Raw genomic sequence first — 18,848 nt, forward strand, 5'->3', positions numbered from 1 at the left:
AAGTTATGAGATTTCCCAATTCATTTGAAAAAGATGTTAAGTTTGAACATCTACTTATATCAAAAGTAGTTAAAGATGTAATCTTGCCCAATTTATTTGGCAATAATGTCAAGCTTCAGCAACTTCTTATATAGAAGATTGTAAAAGATGTGAAGTTGCTCCATTCATTTAGTAACAATATCAAGCTTGAATATCCACTTATATCAAAGGTAGCCAAAGATGTAAAGTTATCCAATTCATTTGGCAATAATTTTAAGCTTAAGCAATATCTTATATTAAATTTTTTTAAAACAAGAAGACTTTCTATTGATATTAGTGAATATCTTAATCTATTACAATCTTATAAATTAAGCATCTTTCAAGAAGTCATATATTCTAATTTATTTGGAAGCATGGCTAAGTTTAACTATTCTTTTAAGTCAAGTTTTAATAATGTGATAATTCTAAAGAATAAATTTAGAATTTTTTTTGTAGAAGAATAATTTTTTAATTACAAGACATTTAAATTCTTAAATTTTTTTAAACATCTTTGTCATATAGCATTTGCAATGCTTTGACTATTGATTTTTTATTTTTTATTTTTAAATTTGTATTCTTGTGACATGTTTAATAAAAAATATTTTAAACTAAAAGCATGATTTACCAATAAAAAAAATATACTTAATATCATTACTACATCTTTAGAAGCAAAAACATCAATACCACAAATTAATCATTGAAGTAATTCAAAAGAAATATACTTTATTTCATTATTATTTTTATTGTACACACTATTGCAAAACAATCCCTTCAATTATAAATCAACACAACTAAATTAAGATCTCCACATTAATAAAATTTTTAATATAAAAAAAATCTAAATATAATATAAGATTAATTTTCCTTATACAATAATTTTTTATCAATATGCATGTCAAAAATATAATAAATATTATATTATATACACAACTAAATAAAAAATTCAACCTTTAATTACTAATTTTTATTATTATTAATATTCTATATTTTATTTACATAATATTAAAGTAAAATTTTCTCACTTAATAATCCATGAAATAGATCTAAATTCAAGTTCTACATTCTTGTATATTTATATTCTATCTCTTTTTCAACAATGTTTCTATCCATGTTTTGTAGTTGATCATGTATTCTTATAATTCTATCTTTCTCTACTTTGACTAATAGTTGGTAAATCAATTTGTCTAATATAAATTCTACATCTTATTCAAATATGTTTTTTTAATTATCAATCCATATTTGCAATATTCTTTCTTTTTACATTCTTTTTGAATACATCACTATAAAAAAAATAACATATATTCAAAAATATTTTCTTCTCTTTAATTTTTAAATTATCAAAGCTTACTCTTAATATATTCTAAAACTTGTAGTTTTTACTTTTTTCATCTCTATCCGACTCTCTTTATGTTTTCAAATTTTGCAAAGTTTATTCTCAACATTTCAATCTCTTATTTTCTTTCAAAAATCCTCCCATAACTTTTAAACTCAATGATAGCCTATTGCAAGCTCGTACAATTTTTTTGCCAACCTCAATAAATTTAGTAGAAATTTTTTCTTGGCTACAAGAATAAGTAATAAATAAGTTCAATCTTGTTTCTTCATTAAGTTCTTCAATATCTATTTTAAAAACTTTTTCACTTCTATACTCTATTATTTTTGAATTTTAAGTTGTTGCAATGAACGTGCTACCATTGCTAGGAAATATGCCATCTACAAGTAAAACATCTTCAATTTGACTTTGATTCTTTGTATTGTCAAAGATGAATGTGTTTTTTTTTTTTTTTTTTTTTTTCCATCAAGAATGATTTTAATATTACTTGAGCTTCTTTTACATCCTTTGATTTTGAATTGACTTAAAATTATTATATAATTTTGTAAGAAATTTTATAGTAATCACGACTACTTTTAATATACTCTATAAAGCATGAGGCAATATATATGTCTTTTATACTAGTTAATATAGTCTTTGCTATTGTGGTCTTTCCTATTCCACCTACTCCAAAAAGATACAATACCTTCATAATGTTTGCACATTATTTTCTTATTTTTAATAAATATTATATTCTATCAAATATATCTTCTTTAGATGAATCAATCTATAATTAGAAAATTTACCTATAAATCAATAAAATAGCTAATATATTGCATATTATATATTTTAACCTAATCTTATTAACTTGACCTCATAGGAAGGCATCTAAACATCATTATGGCATAAAAAAGTATATACAAGTTTAAAATACAATCAATACAATTAATTCAATATATAACTTCTATAATTTTTGTATAAGTCTTACCAATGGAACTATTTTATGTAGTAGCTGAAATTATATATTTTAATGACAATTATTTTTTGATGCTCCAAAATATAGAGCATTTTCTATATCAATTCCAAATAAATACCTTTTTCCACCAATTCCAATCTTTTAGAAATATTTATAAACTTTGGTCAATTCAATGGATTCAACCTCCAATATTCTAGGATATGTTCAATGAAGTCATCATAATTTGAAGGTGACTTTGGTCTTTCATCTTTTTTAATTCTTTCTATTATCTCTTTTATATTACAAACATCATAAAATAATTTTTTTTTTCAAAAAATCTTACAACATATTGCAAATGAATTAACATCAGCTTTAAAAAGACACATTATCATTGTTTAAAATTTATTTTTTAATGCTTGTGGAGCCATATATCTAAGACTACTATAAATGTAATTATTCTTTATGGTTTTTGGATTTCTTCCAACTTCAATCTTCGACATTCCAAAGTCAATTTCTTTCACAATAGCACGCCAAACAATCTTATTTATAATCTTTGACTCTATAATATTAATCAAAATATTTTCAAGGTTTGGATCTTGAAGTATAATATGCAAGTCATATAAGTAATACATCCTTATTGTAATTTGATGCATAATATTGATAAGAAAAATATATGATACCTCTTTTTTTTTTCTTCCAACATACTTCTCAAATTATTTTATATCAATTCTATTCCAATATATAAGTATTTTTTTTCATTTCTTACAAAAGATTTTGTACTTCTATTAGCACTTCTTTTCATAACAAAATAATAAGTTTTTAAATTAGAATGGCTCAAACTTGCTAGGATACTTACTTTTTTGATAAATATTTTATCAAATTTAATATCTATCTTTTTAGTTGTACACATAAGTCCCGACCACTTTGATTTATAAACTTCACCATAATTTCCTTCATTTATGCATTTTATGATTTTAAGTCTCTTTATATCTAATAATAATTTTAAATCATTCAACTTTCTATCTTCAATGTACAATAAGTCTTTTAATCTTTGTAATAAATGATTTAGTATTCAAAAGTCTTCAAAGTCTTCTTCATTTACAAGGATCAACTTCTCATGTACTAAAAATATAACATCTTCTTTTACTTCACCATATGTTGGAATATTAAAAGTTACAAAAATAATGTCTTCAATTTTATTAAAATAATACTTCAAAATCACATTACTTTCTATATCATAATAACATTTTAAATCCAAAAGTAGTTTATCTAAAAATCTCTTTGTTATTCAATTAAAAGATATTTTCTTTATGCTAATTTGCTTTTCTATAATTTTCTACTAGAAAATAAGTTTTATTTATTATAAAAAATAATTCACTCAATAATGGTCCAAATTTCAATCCATCATTGAATTATAACTATATTAATCAATTTTAAATTAAATCCAAAAGAAATCTCAAGAATTTACAAAAAAGTATAAAAAAATAATAAATTAATTTTAATGATATATATATGTAGAAATATTTTTTAAAATTTAAAAATAGACATTCTAATTGAATCATAATAAAATCCTATTATAACTTTCAACAAATCCTAATAAAATCTTAAATCAATCCTAACAAAATCTTAAATGAAATCCTAATAAAATCTTATCAAAATCCTAATCAAGTCTTAATTAAATCTTGAACAATCTCTAGACAAATCTTAATCAAATCCTAAACAAACTCTAGATAAATTCTAATCAAACTCCAATCAAATCTTAAACCATAATCAAATTCAAAAAAAATCCAAATCAAATCCTAGATTCCAAATCAATTTTAATCAATTCTTAATCAAATTTTAAATCTTAAATAAACTTTTAATAAATCCTATAATAGATTAAAAATTCAATAACTAATGTTTGTATTGTTGATTTCAACTCAAAATTTGCAAACTTTGCAATAACTAAGTTAGCAATAAGCACAAAATATTTGAGGAAGATCACACATACTTATTGCAAGAAAAACTTCCAAAACCTCTCTGTTGCTAGTTGCTTTATTTTTCTATCTTGAATGTTGATTTTTCAACAAAGATTTATCTTTTTTGAACTTTTCAATTGATCTAGAATATGAGTTGTATATAGATATTTAAGTTTCAATTGCTTCCATCTATTTTTGCTTCTATCAAATAAAAAAATATTGCCAAATTACAAAATTCTTTATTAACCTTAAATCTCAATTATTTTAGACTATAATCCACAAAAACTCTTATATTCTTCAATCTAACTATTTAATTGATCTTGAATTCTTTATACAAATTCATAATAAGCTTAGCCGTTTTTTCACTTATGATAGATTTTGTACATAATACAAAATGTGTCATCTTGATAAAATATTCTACTATCACAAATATTAAATTATACAAACTTGAGATAGAAAGATCTATGATAAAATCCATAGAAATAAAAGACCATGGTTGTTTTGAAATAAGTAATAGCTAAAAAAGTCCATTAAGTTAATGGCAATGAGTTTTTGATCTTCAACAAATATCACATGATTATACAAAGTTTTTAATTTCCTTTTACATTTGAAGCCACCAAAATCTTTTGATATTAGCTCTAAAGTCTTTTTGTATTCAAAATATCCAGTTATTGAAAAGTCATGATGAGCTTGAAGAACATGAAATTATACTTGGTCTTCTAAAATATATAATCATCCCTCAAATAGAATAGACTATTTTTAAATTCAAATTTATGAGTATCATGAGACTTTGAAGCATTATACTTGATATCATAAACAAGAAGATCACAAGACATACTTAATTGAATTTGCTTGACAATGGTTGAATCAATAATATATATTGATTTTATTACTTGATGATAAAAATGCTTTGGCTTCAAGAACGTTATTTTTTGTTCACCAAAAGATGCATCTCTTTCTTTTGGTACAAGATAAAAATATTTTGAAAGGACATCTTAGAAACTTTATTGTTTTTGGATTCAATAAATAATCTTGAAATCAAATCTTAAAAAAAACATGCTTCAACGGGCTTAGCAATGATTCAAAACATGTGCCAATATAAAGTACTTGAGGTTCTTATAATCTATATATACTATGATTAGACTTAAGGTGCTTTCTAGATAATGACACTATTCTTGAAATGAATTCACAAATGCAAAAAATTCTTTGTCAATGATCTTTTATTTAATCTTGATTTCAAAATATTAGAAGGAATGTAGCCTTAGATAAAGCTTAATATATTGCAAAAATCCTTGAAATTTTGATCTTGTTCCATCAAACTTTTCAAGCATACAAATCTTTATCTCTATCATACATATAGAAGAAAACTTTCTTAAATTTGGTTTTGAAGTTAATTTTTCTTAAAAATTTATATACCTATCAACCTCTTTGTTAAAACTAAATAGAATAAATTTGAAGATAATTGCACTTACCAAATGGAAGAAAAATCCTAAAATCCGCTTTAGTATTGGCCAACTTCTTACTCCAATCTAAATATTGAACTTTGAGTGCCAATATCTTCTTTATAAATCATTAAATCTCTTCTAAAATTTACTTGAACTATTGAAAATCAAGTCTAGTTTGTACACAAAAAAATATACTACAATCCAATCAATAAATTGCAAAAGATCTTAAATATACTCACTAATCTTTAAACTCCAATTTTTGAGATCTCAAGCCACAAAAACTTTCACACACTTTGATTTAATTATTTAATTGACCTCTAAATTTGTACATACATTCATAAATAGTAACAATATTCTATTCAAAAAAATATTTGTACATATATTATAGAATTCAAGAAACCTTCAAATATATAAACATAATTTTATTTTTCAAAATCTAAACTAATTAAGAATATTATTAACTTTGAAAATCCCTCTAAAATTGAATATTAACTCGATTGATATAAAACCAATGCTCAAAAATTTCTTTGTAAGTTTGTTCTCAAAATTTATTTTTAAATCTACCAAAAAATTCAAAAATCATTGTAGGTGCATGGTTTTATATCTTGAGGACTGATTTCAATCCAAGTTAACAACTAGTGCTCTTTGGATATCAATTCTTGACTTCTTGAATTAAATTTTGCTAAAATCTACTTTTAACTCTCTCTTATATATGTCTATATCATTTAATTTCTAAATTTACTTTGTTTTACTTTATTGATGGCCCTGCAAAATAAATTGAAGCCTATTTTATAAAAAAAGTAGTATTAGTAGCTTTTAATTTTACTATCTTTTTGATTATTATCTATTTTTTAAAATGATTTATTATAATATTTTAAAATGTGATCTTCTATATATATATATATATATATATATATTTTCTCTCTCTTTCATTTATTAGCTGTATTACATGATGCCAACGTAAACTCTGAACTTCTTCTATAAGCATGGAATTAGTATTTCCATGGTTGGTGTTGGTGATGTGTAAAATTTCCATTTTAAAAGTGTTGATAATTTCGTAAAGATCTACAATAGTTCCAAATTTATTCTAACTTTTGCGAAGTGTAACATCTAAGATTTTTCCTTCTATTTCAAACAATTTAATAAATCTACAAGTCAAATTAGAAAAAGATAATCTGCAACCTCTAATATCAAATGAAAATTTCTACAAAGACAGATAATCCTCACTCTTTAAGAAGAAGAAAAAAAAAAAAAAAAAAAAAAAAAAAATCAATGTTAAAAAATTTTAAAAAATAATTTAAAGGTGGATAATCTACAACCTCCAAAACACAACAATAAAAGTAGGATAATCCACTCATTTTTAAAACACAACAAGAACAATAAGTTAATACTCCTATCAAATTGTCAAGGATATGATAGACATTTATAAAAGACAATACTAATACTATAAGATTTTATTACCTTCTTATCTTTTATCTAAGTTTTTTATTATATCTTTTAATTGGGCTCTTCTATAATAAATTATTTTTTTCATCTTTCATCTTTCCACTAATGGCATTGTTGCTACATGACAATATAAATTCAATTGACTTGATTAAGAAGAACAATATAAATAGTTGTCTTAGCTATAAACACTCTAAACCTAGGCTTGCAAAAACTTACACGATCAAACTCATCAGAGAAGTAGTTGATAAATCAGATACTTGCCATGACATTTTCTTTTTTTCACAAAACCTTCAATCTTGATTCAATTCTTCATTCCCTTGATGTCACTAACAGACAAGAACTCTAATGTTGTCAACAAAAACACCGACCAAAAATAAATTGAAGGTCCCTCGTGATCTTCGACAAGAGCTCTAATGTTGTCAACTAAAACACCAACCAAAAATAAATTGAAGGTCCCTGGTGATCTTCTCTCAAAGCTTTTGATCACTCAACAGAGCTGCTGGCATTGTGATATTCCTCATACGATCTGAAGGCCAGAATCTGTCTCGACACTCTACATGTCCGCCTCTCTGTAGACCCAATTGCTTCCACGCCTTCATCTCCTTCCCACACCACTATTTCACCTTCGCCACAAAATCTGGCCAAAAAACCTAACCCCTCAAGAGAATGCAATCCACAAGAACATGCTCTCTCACACTCGCTCTCACATTCCAATAATAGCCACGATCCTGGATTTGTCCATGTTTTCGCTGCCGCCCACGCCAAAACACAGCTCACTGTCTGTCCCGTTCATGTCAACCACGAAATTAGTGTTCAGCAGCAAACCCTAATGCTCCACTGCTAGGTAGAACTGGTAGCATTACCCTCAAAAGGAATCACTCAAACTACACCAGAAATAAGAACTAGCTCTCCGAGATCATGTTGTGATAACAATGGCAAAGGCAATGAACGCAACGAGCACGATGACGATTCACTTCGCAACGAATCTGTAGGGGAGATGGCAGTAGATGTCTCCGAGGAAGCTGTAGGCGTTGCTCGACATCGAGTCAAATAAGTGCTCAATCCACACCAGACACTCAATTTTTTATTATAGAAAATTAGATAAATCAGTGTTCAGAAGTAAAAACATGATGTCGGGTAGCAAAGTCTCGACTTCACCGTGTAGAGGTAGTAAAAGATTTGTACAAACCTCTATGCTAATCGAGCCAACCGTAGAATATCGCAACAGGAAATGGTCCACAGGTTTTTGTAATCTATCGAGAAACGATTGATTATTCTAATTCCGATTCAAAGCACAAGCCAGAATACCTCCATTCATCATACAGTCAACTTCCCTTGATCTAATTACAGCAATTGCCTCAAGTTACAAGAGTGTACTTTCATTCATTCATTTATTTTAATTGCTTAAAATTTACGAACAAAATTGTGTTTGTTATTCAATAACGATTCAAACTTAGAATTTGAAGAGGTTCAGAATATGGCGTCCACTTACATTGTTTAATTCCACTTTTTTTTCTGAGTACTGTTTTGCGCATTTTTATTTTATTTGATTGTATTGCTCTGTCCTAAGACCTAAGATTTAGTTTATATCAAAGCTTAAGTTTTGGATTAAGGTATGCATTTTTGTGTAATTCTTTAATTGGTTGATCTTCATATGTGGAATTTATTGAGTATGTTTGTGGAACATAAATTTTAAGTTTGTTATATAGAATAGCTTTTAATTTTAAAAATTTATAACAAATCAAAAAAATTCTTACAAAAATAAATTTTCTTAAAATAATACCTCAATAATACCATTGTGTACTATAGATTGATTTTAATATCTAAATGATTTCTTAAAAACTATTGAATTTATAAAATATTATCAAAGACATGAATCATAACAAGATTCTAATGAAATTAAACACTTTTATTATACTTAAAGAAATAAAGTAGATAAACCAAAGATAAATATAAGATAGAAATTAGAATAGCTATTGTAAAATATAAAGAGATTAGAAACCATGTAAGAAATGATATTTAGTATGGTTTCTAAATTTATATTTTTTTATTAAAACTAGTGATGAATGAAAGGATAAATTGCTTAGCTTCATGTTTGATGATAGATTTGTTGTAAGAATAATAGGAATGTAATTTAGAAGATCTATGTAAGAATTTAATTTATAAAGTATTTTTTCATACAATGTATTAGCTACAAGATCCATATTAGCAAATACTTCAAATCTTCTTGGCAATGGATGGATCATTGTATGAAAAAACACAAAATAAAAGTACACAAATATATAAAATAATGTATATGTATATAGTCTAATTTGAACATGTATTAATTGATATTAGAAAAAAAATATAGCATAAAAATAATAATTCTTATATCTTTTGGAAAGTTAATATTACTTAATGATTTAATATATTTTAATTTTTATATTTATAATTCATATATATGACATATATTTATTAGAATTTTAAATTAATTGAATATTTAAAACATAAAAAGGTCAAATATTGGATCTTGTATATAATCTAGATATTATGGTGGTATATAACTTGATATACTTTAGTATGGAAAGTTGTCAGTTATAAAGTAGCATGCAAAGCTTGTCCATATTTAAGTAGATATTGAAAATCTCTTTAGCCATATTCTTTTACTAGCTATTTTGTGAGCAATGAAGAATCTCTCTAGGAAGACTTTAAAACCCTAGTTTGTACATGTAAATGGTGTTGAGATAATCAATTGTGATTTGAGGTAATCAAAGAAGTAAGAATTGCAATTTCTTGACATTATAGTTGTTCTTGTAAATCTTAAGTAGGCGATGTTTTTTTGAAAATTCTCAAGCTAAGGCTGGTCATTGAATTCATTAGATATTATACGAAAAGGATGTTTGGATGAACTAAAGGTGAACTATTGGTTTGCCAATGAGATTGATATCACTCTTATTATTCTATTTGTAATGTGGATCAAGTATATTACTATCATACATCAAAGTAGTAATAGAATTAAATTTTTGATTATCCTTATTAGCATGGAAGACATCATGTTTATTTTGATGCAAGGCTCAACTAATTTCTTTGAGAGTTGTATCTTCTAACGCTACAAAAACCTTCTTGTTTAGTTGTTATTGTAATAGTAATCACTCAAATTTGGCCATCTTGAGCATTATTTTTTATCCATTTTAGGCTATCTTTTTTTCTATTTTGTATACTATTTCATGCTTATCATTAATTCCTTTGAGAGTTGAGAAATATGTATCAAATTCAAATCCCTAAATTGAGAACTTGTTGTTGCTACTAGGATTTGTTTATATATTTCTTTACAAATTTTGGTAATTCGTGCCTTGACTTCTTATTCTAATATATCAACTAATTAACTTTTGATTTTTTATTGATTCAATTCATGGCAAAGAAACTAACTTTTATTTAATCTAGATTTAAATTAGGATTTTTTTTTTCTTCTAGAATAAGGATTATTAAAGCAAAAATCAATCTAAGGTATTTTGTTTTTGTTTTTTTATATATGTCTTAAATAATTCTTATGATTAAATTTTTCTTATATTAAAGTCAAAAAATAAAAATACTAAATTAGAATCTTAGCTTATTATTGTTTAGATCATACTATTAGAAGTACTCTTCAATCATTATGATATAAGAGAAAGAACTTCAATAATTTTTAAAATTGTTATTATCATCATTTTGTAAGATGTAGAAAAATATCAAATCAACAAAGCATTAATACCAACTTAAAACAATAAGAAGCCCAAAGAAACTCTAATTGAAACTAGATTTTGTATCCAATGCTTATATGAACAATTCATAGAAATAAAATTAATTTAACTATTTTTCTAATAAATAATTTTTTTTTTCAAGGACTACTAATTTTCTACCAAAAAAAATATTTCTTTTCACAAGTGTCTTATTTTACTATAAAAGGTCGGAAAGAAAAAAATTCTTTTAGATTTATTGGAGATCTTCATATTTAAAAATAATTCAATACTAAACATCACAAAAAATATTTTTAATGTTAATTCAGAAAATTATTTTAAAATGAAGTTTCATGTATTTTCATAACAATAGAAGGTTGAATAATCCAACATAAGTTATTCAACAGTGTAACCACATTATTTTTCCAAATCCTTTATACTAAATTACTTCTTTAAAAATTTAAGCTCAATGATATTAATTCAATGTATCTATAACATATATTCTAAAAGAAGGCATATTGATATGAATTGGCTATATATTAATATGACTTAGATAAATATTCGTAAGATATAGTCAAAAAAGAAAAAAATGTGTATTTTAATTAGTTATATATATACTTATATAAAATTTATTAATGATAAATTGGCAACTTTAGGTAGAACATTATATTATTTCTTTGCAATACAAAACTTATACAATACAAATGAATTTTAAAAAACATATCAACTTAGAAATATAATCTATGATACTTTATTAGCAACCTTATTAGCCAATTAATGATAGATTTTAGATTGTGATTAAAACAGAATCAAATAAGTTAAATAAAATTTATTTTTTAAAAATAATTCAATACAAATTTAAAATTTGAATGAATGAAAAATCATATATAAAGAATTAAAATGACATTTAGATTTTATTGATTACATTTCATTCAAATACTAAATCATCTTATCTAAAATAATTTAGAAAGTACAACCAAACTACAAACTATTAAAGTAAAAACTACATCATAATATCTCAAAAGCATATACAATAAAATAGAGATTCAATAGAAGATGCAGACTACTAGTAGTAAGAAGACTTAGTAGTAAAATACTAAATAAAGAAAATTTAAGAATAATAATTATATACAAGTATATTAGAAGTGAGAAGGAATTAAAAAAATATTATTGTTGTTTGGATTAGAATTGAGTAGAAAGTTGAAGGTATAAGTTGTATTATTTTGACAAAAAAAATTTATAAAACTTTTAGAAATTCTATATTTAAAAATAAATAACAATAGATTTTTAAAGAATAATTTGTAGTTATTATTCAAAGTATCTTAAGTAGATTTTTTTGATTATGAAATGTAGATATATAATAATAAATTGATAGAGAGGATCAAAGATAGAAATGGTTTTTATAGTAATTTTCTTATTTTAGTTGGTTTTACTAAGTTATGTTTAATAATAATTTTAACTAAATTATATCCAAGGTTATCAGAATTTGTTTTAAAATAAGTTATGCAAAGAGTAAAAAAAAAGAAAAACAGCTTAATACAGCTCAAATATTTTTGTGAAACTCTTTGATTGAATCTTAATTTATTTCCTATTATACACACTTCTTTCCTAAGAAAGTAAATAATCATAAATAAAAAGTTCACCTAAACCCTTTGCAAGTTTTAATTCTTTTCAAAAATGAGATCTCATTTCTAGCTAAATTATTTTATATTTATAAAACAATTCCCACAATGTTTAATATCATAAAAAGATTTTATTTTATTTTATTTTATTTTATTAAATATCTGAAATCTTTAAAGAAAAAACGAGGTATTCTTAAAAATTTAGATGAACATTCGTTTTCATGCTAATGTATTCAAAAGTATTAACTAAATCTTTAAAATTAATTTTGTACTCATTTAAACTTTTGTATTTTTTTCTTAAAGAAAACTGTATTATTTTAATAGTTAAAAAGTTTTTTATTTTTTATTTTTTTCTTCCTTTATTTTTTATTTTTTTCTTCACATAGACTGTGAAGAATTGAATAATTTGAAAGGATTTATATTTTAAAATAAATCATGCTACATTTATTTTCTATTTTCCATCACTTGTATTAACCCATGATTTCTAAGAAAAACTTCAGAATTAAATAAATTTTAACATTCTAAACTAGTGTATATATAATATGCATATGTAAAAATAAGTATTATATATATATATATATATATATATCTTTTTAAATTAAATTAGTCAGAGATGTCTTTTTGAAGTCTTATTTGATTTTTTTTGTGTAACAGATATTCTTTGGGAATAGGTGCAAAAACATATATCAGTCAAATAGATTGATGTATTTAGAAACTACTATTTTTGTCAATACACCAGTTTGAGGTTTAAATCTCATTAGCAGAGGCTTTCATATACTTGTAAGTAGATAGAATAAATCTTCTGTATTAAAAATATTTTAAGCCTTCATTAGCATTTAGAAATGATAATAAGAAGATGCTTCTATTTTATTGTCTCTAAAACATGAATGGCCATGACACAATTAAAACAACCCTAACATACCATAAAATGTAAATGGTTGTAAGATGACACCACCAAGTTTATGTGTATGTCTTTATATATCAGTATATCTTCATATATTCTCAATTTGATTCATTAAATTTTAATTTTTCTTTATGATTCTATATATATATATATATATATATATATATAAGTTTATCTTCAAATGTCTGGTTATTATTTTTTGAAAGTGAATTATCAAAGTTATTTTAAATTTGGTGGATAAGGAAAACAAAACTAGTTAAAATTTTTGACAAGTCTTGATTTTCAGATATTCATTTTGATAAAAGTCCCAAAACAAATAAATTATATATACACACACACACATATATATATATATATATATCGAGAGAGAGAGAGAGAGAGAGATACATTTTGTGGAGTTGTAACTGTACGAAGTTAATATATGTATTATAAACTAAGAGCCCTCCTTCGTAATAGTTAAAAAAGCAATAAGATTTACTTTTATTGTTGCCATTGATATTTTACATGAGTATTTATTCATTCCAACTTAACTACTTGTAAGTTTTTATCACCATGGTATGGATATTTAAAAATTAAAATTTTAAACTTAATATACTTACTTAAGTACTGTAACTGCGACTATATGTGACAGTTTGTGGAGCATATATCGTTTTTCCAGTTTCTGCATATATATATATATATATATATATATATATAGTTTCAAACAAATTGTAAAAAATGAACACGAAAAATTATGAACTGTAATGCTCTAAGATTTAAATTTTATCCAAATATGACTGAGCCTGGATATTTGAGTCGTGTACAAAGTTTCTACTGTTCAAATTTAAAAAACAAGCATTGTAGTCCCTTGCTTTGATTTTAGAATGTTATGTTCTGGCATATTATTTATGTATATTAATTTGTAATATATTAACAAGTCAACCGTTAAAATATAACCAAAAATCACAGACATATGATATCTCTAAAGGATATTTTTAGTTGCAAAACAAATTAATGTTTAAAACACGAAATCAAGAACAAAAACATACCTTGTTGGTTTTGATCCCTGTACTTAAAATTTCTGAAATTTGTTTATTGGTACAATTTTTGTTTTGAAATACTAATTATTAGATTCAATATTAAATTTTTCTTTGAAATAAACTTCTTATATCAATTGGAAAATATTTAAGAAGAGATTTCTTGCATAAATTTTAGTTATTTTTTCAACCTATTATCTTCAGACATATTATGATTGTTATCAATTTATCTAAAAAATTAATTTCAACTGAACTAAAAGCAGTATCGTAAAATATCTACATTACTAAGAAATTAAAAATAATATAAGGTTTATAAATTTTCTTTTTTAGATTAGAAAGTAAACTAGGTAGTAAGAATTTATCTAAAATTACTGAAGTAAATGAATAATATTCAAGCCCCATAGAATGTGTTAATTTTTTTTTGAGGTATTTACAGATCTATTGAAAGTAATAAAATACGTAAGAGATTCTCAATGGTTCTTGTAATGATATTTCTTTTTAATATCCATAACACTATATTTTTCTTTAGCAACAAGTTTACAAAGTAATTTCAATTTTCCATCTCTTTATCTCTTTATACATAAAACAATTCAAGAACTTCTTATAAGGTAAGTTTTTCTTTGGATTATACTCAATATATGCATTTGCCCTTTTAACCAAAAATTATATTCATAACTATTTGGTTTTACTAAATTTATTATTATAAATTGGTATAATCTAAGATCTTTTAAATATATTCTAGAAAATAATCTCTTGACAAATAGATTGAATCTTATCAACTTGTACTTGTATAATTAAGATTCATGCATTAATATTAAAAAATTATGTAAAATTTATTTATATCAAGTTCATATCTAATATATTCAAAATTCTAAACTTAAAAATATTTAAATGATATTAAATATTGAAACAACATTTATAATTGATTTAATAGGTACAAAAATAAAAAAAACAGATTTAGGATCTTATCACTCTAATAAAAGATTATAATCTACATTCAATTTATATATATATATCTTTTAATTATTTTTTATTTTTTAATTTAATTTTATGCATGTCTACCAAGATTGCTTCTATTTTAAATTATTTAATTGATATCATCTACATTATGTAATATTTTATTATACATCAATGCAATGATTTTGAATTATAAAGATATTATCGATTTAAAAAAATATATCTTTTTATTGCATCAATTAGATTAGATATTTGGTGATATTATTAGAGGTAGGAACCACTTGTAATACTGTTTGAAATATTTTATTTGAAAGAAGCTAAAAAAGCCTCAATAATGATCAAATATCAATGTAGATGTTTGGCCTTGGTATAAGACACCATTGATAGCTAAGAGGACCTATCAACTTCCTTCAAAAGAAATAAAGATTATAGTATGTAATAAATATAATTTATTACATCTTAAACTTTTTCAACATGTAATTACTATTCTTTGTAGAATTTATTTTTAGAAAAGGAGAAAAATAATGTCACAAACATACATATTTATTTAAATTAAATAAATTATAGAAAAATAAATAGAAGTAATTTTAAGTAAATAAATTTGATATTATCTTTTAAAGAAGCTTCTTAGAATCTTTATAGATATGGATTTGACTTTATATCTGGTTGTAGATAATTGATAAGTTGAAAACTAGTCCAACAAGTTAGCTACATGTTGCACATGTTGGTAACTTATGGTACAAGTTGGCTATGTAGCGCATAAATAGGAGACTTGCTTTACAAGTTGTACATATGTCTTGCAAGTTGAACATGTATTGGAAGTCTTATAAAACATCACCACATAACTTATAGTTAGATAATATATATAGAAACAAGAGTGAAGTCTACTTCACTTTTGTCAAGATCTTTTTTGTTCTTAGTCTTATTTCAAGAGTCTCCAATTTTCTTATTTTGGACACTTATTATTCTAATTTTTAATACTATTCTAACTTTGAGTAAATATCTATTTTTTCAAGTGTCATAAGAATGCATTAAATTTTTTATTGTTTATGATTCATGTCCTTGATACCATTTTCATTAAAGATAAATACTAAGAAAATTGACTTCTAGATAAAAAAAAAAATGCTTATAAATCCAACTTGAATAATTTGTTTAAATATTGAAATTAATATAATCTTAAATAGATATTTTATAGAATTCTTTAAGATTTGATCTTATTCCATCAAACTTCTCTAACATATTAATCTTTGTTTCTTTTATATTTATAATAGCAAGGCTATTTGAATTCACTTGTGAGATTAATCTTTTTCCTTCTTTTTATTGTAGAACTTCTTGTTATAGATATTAAACCACATTGTTGATTTCTTTTGAAAGCATAGGAATAATACTTCTATGGTTGACATTGGTAATACATGAAATTTTTTGTCCTAGGAGTGTTGACAAGCTCATGAAGATCCATAATAGTTACAAATCTATTTTCACTTCTATCAAGTGTATCAACAAAAATTTGTTCACCTTATATTTTGTAATGATTTTTTAAAATAAATTTATTAGTTAAATTAAAAGAAGGTAATCTATAATTTGTAATATCAAATAAAAAAATATATGAAGAGGTTTTTAATTTTTTTTTAAATATTCAATGTTAACAAATAAAAAATGTTAATTTAAAGCGAGATAATTTACAACCTTTACAACATAACAATAAAAAATAGGATAATCCACTTACTTCTAAAATAAAACAAGTATAATTAACTAATACTTTTTGAAACATGTCAAAGACATAAATCTCAAAACAACTAGAGAGTTATTACTTTCTTAAGTTATTATATATATATATATATATATATATATATTCAAAGATAGTTATAATATTAAAACTAGAATGACTCTTGCCAAAGATAAGTAGATTAGAAATTCTTGAAATAAGTCTAAAAATAAAAAAAGATGTTATTAAGAGTGAAAAAGGCCTCACATTTATCTCTATATAAATTATCTAATTAAAAAACTTTGTGGCTATGTAGGTCATCCAACACTTATTCAATATGCAGGACACATATCTAACTTGCAAGGAAAATTTCCAATACGTATGCTACATGGCCAACTTGTACCACAACTTACCAACATGTGTGATATATGGCCAAATTGTTGGCCAACTATTCAACTTAACAATCACCTAAAAATACTTATAAATCAAATTCATATCTATGAAGCTTATAAAAAGCTAATCCAAAAGATATTATCAAGTATACACATTTTTATTTACTTCTACACAACTCTTCTTATTTAGTAGTTATTAATGTTGATATGTATGTCCAAGAAACATTAATAATGTGGTTTGCTGCATTTGACTAAAACTTCACAATATGAGTTTTTTTAATAGCCTTTTCTAAAGCTATGTAGGATTGCTCTTACATTGTCATATTATTTGAAATCAACATGGAATTGCATTGGGCATGTGGATAAAGAAGGATTTGCTTCTATCTTGAAGTTGGATTTATAACCTAAATTAATTCACAAGATATTTAGAAGTGACTTTTGGCAATCTTAAACAACTTTAGCAAGCTTCTAATCTTCCTAAATACACCCTATCAATCTTAGAAAAGTCTTGGATATATTTTATTATATTCTAATTAATTCCAAATAAATTTCAAATAATTATTAATAAACTTAATTAAATACTAAAGAAATCATGATCAATCCAATCAAATCATATTGAAATTCTAAAGAAATTGTAGTAAATCTAAAGAAACTTAAAAGGGATCCTAATCAATCTTAAAGAAAGCTTAAAGAAATCCTAAAGAATTTATAAACAAATCCTAGATAATTCCTAAAGAAATATAAGTTATATATATATATATATTGGACATGGCTAAGAAGTGTTTGAAAATACTTAGGAATTTTATAAATTTTACAAATAAACCTAATGGCATTTATAGAACTAATAAGAATTAATATACATTAAGATTTAATATTTTGTTTATAAATTCTAAAACACAAAAGTACATTGAAACCAATATTAACAAATTTATCAGTTATTATCACAAATTTTAAAATAAAACTTCAATTTTAATAATATTTTTTGGTATAAATATATGCATAAATAAATCATTAGAATTATATGTATATGGATTTATTTTAATTAATTAAAATATTTCAAGTTTAATAGAAGTTCTTAAGATTTTAAAATATATCATTAAGTTTAAAAAATTGCTGCAAAAATGAATTTTAAATGAATAAAATTAACCATACATCATAATGAGGTATGATACTAATTAGTACAGTGTGTATGTTAAATTTAGCATTATGAATGTTAATAAGGATATTATTAATGATAATATATTAATTTTTTTTATCAAAATTTTAAATCATTTAGCAATCTTATGATAGACATTTTAACCTCATGAATCAAATTCATATATGCATGTGTCTAAATTTTTATCAATTTTTTTCCTTTTTTGGAAAAAACTTATCATAGAGCAGATTGTACTAAACATCCTGTAGTTAGACCAAAATTTATTTG

This window comes from Physcomitrium patens, chromosome 19 (genome assembly GCF_059467195.1).
Source record: "Physcomitrium patens ecotype Gransden chromosome 19, ASM5946719v1, whole genome shotgun sequence".
Classification (NCBI taxonomy): domain Eukaryota; kingdom Viridiplantae; phylum Streptophyta; class Bryopsida; order Funariales; family Funariaceae; genus Physcomitrium; species Physcomitrium patens.